We start from the raw sequence: 4,162 nt of genomic DNA, 5'->3' as shown, positions 1-4,162 counted from the left end.
AAATCCGAGTATAATTTGTCATGAACTAAACGTAGATCCAAGCTTCAAACCGGTGAAACAAAAAAGAAGAAAGCTTGGAGTGGAGCGGGCAAAAATAGTAAACGACGAAGTGGATAAACTCTTGAAGATAGGGTCCATAAGAGAAGTGCAATATCCGGAGTGGGTAGCAAACACTGTCGTTGTCAAGAAAAAGAATGGGAAAGATAGGGTTTGCATCGATTTTACAGACCTGAATAAAGCATGCCCCAAAGATAGTTTCCCGCTCCCGCATATAGATCGACTTGTAGAGTCCACCGCTGGAAATGAGCTGTTAACTTTCATGGACGCCTTCTCGGGTTATAATCAGATAATGATGAACCCCGACGATCAAGAAAAGACGTCATTTATCACAGATAGAGGTATCTACTGTTACAAGGTAATGCCTTTTGGCTTGAAAAATGCAGGAGCGACTTACCAACGGTTGGTGAACAAAATGTTTCACAATCACCTCGGAAAGACTATGGAAGTCTACATAGATGATATGTTGGTTAAATCGTTGAAGAAAGAAGATCATGTTAAGCATTTGGAGGAATGTTTTGATATTCTCAATAAATATCAAATGAAGCTGAACCCGGCGAAGTGCACATTTGGAGTCCCATCCGGAGAATTCCTTGGTTATATCGTGACAGAAAGAGGGATTGAAGCCAATCCAAATCAAATTAACGCCTTTCTAAACATGCCATCTCCGAAAAACTTCAAAGAAGTACAACGGTTGACTGGGCGAATTGCGGCCTTGAATCGTTTTATCTCGAGATCTACAGATAAGTCGTTGCCTTTCTACCAAATTCTAAAAGGGAACAAAGGATTTCTTTGGGATGAGAAGTGTGAAGAAGCTTTTGGGCAGCTTAAGGCATACTTAACCACTCCACCTATACTGTCCAAACCGGAAGTGGATGAAAAACTCTACTTGTACGTTTCAGTTTCAAACCACGCGGTTAGTGGAGTCTTGGTTCGGGAAGACCGTGGGGAGCAGAAACCAATTTACTATGTGAGCAAGTCAATGACGGATCCGGAAACCAGATATACAATGATGGAAAAACTTGCACTTGCGGTGGTAACTTCGGCTCGGAAGTTGCGTCCATATTTTCAGTCCCATCCAGTTGAAGTATTAACTAACCAACCACTCAGAACAATACTTCATAGTCCAAGTCAATCCGGACGTTTGGCGAAATGGGCGGTGGAATTAAGCGAGTACGACATAGAGTTCAAAAGCCGGGTCAGTATGAAGGCTCAGGTCTTAGCAGACTTCCTGACCGAACTACCAATACCTGGAACGATAGATCAACCGGAGAACCAAACTTGGAAATTACACGTAGATGGGTCTTCAACAAAGCAAGGATCCGGAGTGGGAATTAGGTTGGAATCTCCGACATCAGAAATTCTAGAACAATCATTCCGATTGTTATTCAATGCCTCCAACAACGAGGCAGAATACGAAGCCCTTATTGCCGGACTTCGACTAGCACAAGGAGTTGGAGCTAAGGAGATATTGGCTTATTGCGATTCGCAATTAGTAGTTAACCAATTTAATGGAGACTATGAAACCAAAGATTCAAGAATGAAAGCTTACCTCGAAGTGGTGAAGGATCTATCTAAAGATTTCTCGAAATTCGAGTTAATCCGCATACCTCGCGGAGAGAATACAACTGCAGATGCACTTGCCGCATTGGCGTCAACATCAGATCCTGAGTTAAAGAGAGTTATTCCAGTAGAGTGCATCTCGGAGCGAAGCATTCAAGACAGCAAGGAAACCCTCGTCGTTACAAGGTCTCGAGCAGCGGCACGCGACCGTGGCGAACCAGAGATCGAACCGCCACCCAACAAACGCAGGAAGTCAAAAGGATCAAATACATCTAACAAGGAAACCGTTGTCTTAGCTGAAGAAATGATTCCAGAAACGATGATAGAAACCGAGCCATTACTCGAGGAAGATATTCTTGAACCAAACGAACATCCCGAACCAGAGCCGCGGGTATTTCGCAAAGTTGACCAAATTCCGGCTAAAGACTGGGGGGCTGACTGGAGGGAGCCAATAAAGCACTACATCACGACAGGAGAGCTCCCAAAGAATAAATGGCAGGCCAGGAAAATGAAAGTCGTTAGCGCGAAATTTTGCCTATCAAAAGATGCGTTATATAGGCGAGGTGTTAGTGACCCTTACCTATTATGCATTTTTGGGCCCGAAGTCGAAATCGTCATGAGCGAAGTGCATGAGGGATTATGTGGAAGTCATTCATCAGGAAGAGCTATGGCTTTTAAAGTTAAAAGAATGGGGTACTTTTGGCCCACTATGATCACAGATTGTGTTAAGTTCGCCCAAAGATGCAAGCGCTGCCAACTCCATGCGCCATTAATCCATCAACCGTCGGAGTTATTCTCCTCCATTTCCGCCCCATACCCGTTTATGAGGTGGTCGATGGACATCATTGGACCATTGCACAAATCAACTCGAGGTGTACAGTACTTTTTAGTCCTCACGGACTACTTTTCAAAATGGATTGAAGCTGAGGCGTATGTTGGTATCAAGGATTCGGCGGTGAAGACTTTTATTTGGAAAAACATTATATGTCGACATGGAGTTCCGTACGAAATAGTCACTGATAATGGACCGCAATTCATTTCACACGAGTTTGATGCCTTTTGTGCGGACTGGGGAATTAAAGTTAGTTATTCTACTCCAAGATATCCGCAAGGAAATGGTCAAGCCGAAGCCGCGAACAAGACGATATTAAGCAATCTCAAGAAACGATTAAGTCATCTAAAGGGAGGATGGTATGAAGAACTCCAACCCGTCCTGTGGGCTTATCGTACAACCCCTAGGCGACCTACAGGAGAAACTCCATTCTCTTTGGTTTATGGCATGGAAGCGGTAGTACCAGCTGAACTCAACGTGCCCGGACTTCGTCGAACAGAAGCACCGTTAAATGAGGAAGAAAATTCAGCGATGCTTAACGATTCACTGGATACCATAAATGAAAGGCGTGATCAAGCTCTAATTCGAATCCAGAATTACCAACAGGCAGCAGCCCGGTATTACAATTCTAAGGTTAAAAGTAGGCCGTTCTTCGTGGGAGATTATGTATTAAGGCGTGTCTTTGACAACAGAAAAGAAGAAGGCGCCGGTAAACTCGGTATTAATTGGGAAGGACCTTACATTATTACCGAAGTGGTTCGGAACGGTGTTTATAGGTTAAAAGACCTAGAAGACAATCCAGTCAAGCGACCTTGGAATGTGATCAACTTAAAGAAGTTTTATGTTTAAAAAACTACATGCACTGTTTATGTACATGAACTACGATTTGGCTTGATCCCGAAATGGGTACGTAGGCAGCTCGAAAACGAGTTCAGCTATTAATAAAATTTTTTGTTTTATTTCTTTATTAAAGGAAGAAGGTTCGGCTATGCGAACATACAAGAGATTGGAAATAAAGCGTTTATTTAAAAAAAAAAAAGGCGAAGTGTCCCTCATCGTACACTTCGAACTACGAAATCCTCGTTGACGAACAGAACACTTCAATTCCTTGACCAGCAAGATCGAGGATTGACATCATGCAGTCCGGAATTCGAGCAAAGTCAGAGATTCCAAGCTCAATCCACTCTCCGGGGTGAGATTCAAGAATGTGAAGATTTCTTGACACCGTAGTAAGTCTGCGTTGCATCCGGTTAATCCTCTTCCGGAGTCTCCTCTTTTCTGACGTAAACTTCCGGTGTTGAAGTTCAAGTGCTTCTATGAACGCCGTCGCTGTTCCTTGGTCTCTGATTGAGAGATTCCTGATCAAAGCACATGGGGCTCGGATCTGAGATCTCGAGAAGCCGCGAAGTGGAGGAGGCTGCCTGTTTAGCTCATTTGAAACATCTTCATCCATCATTCCGATTCTGGAGAAGTCGGGCATAGATTCTGAACAGCGAAGATTGAACTCCATACCTGCTAAAAAGAAAAGAAGGATGAGAAGTAAAGGAAAATCGAACCTATAATTTATAGGAACCCCATATCCTTAGCAAGCTGCGGATTTCATCCAAGGAATGGAGTGATTCACGGAGAGATTTATGCCCTCGAATGGATCCTGCATTAAAGGACGCATCTCCAAGAATATTTGGAAAAGAAGGAAAGTAGCAAATATTT

The sequence above is a fragment of the Arabidopsis lyrata genome, assembly GCF_000004255.2.
Source record: "Arabidopsis lyrata subsp. lyrata unplaced genomic scaffold ARALYscaffold_4, whole genome shotgun sequence".
NCBI lineage: Eukaryota > Viridiplantae > Streptophyta > Magnoliopsida > Brassicales > Brassicaceae > Arabidopsis > Arabidopsis lyrata.
Note: the sequence above shows the minus strand (reverse complement) of the source record.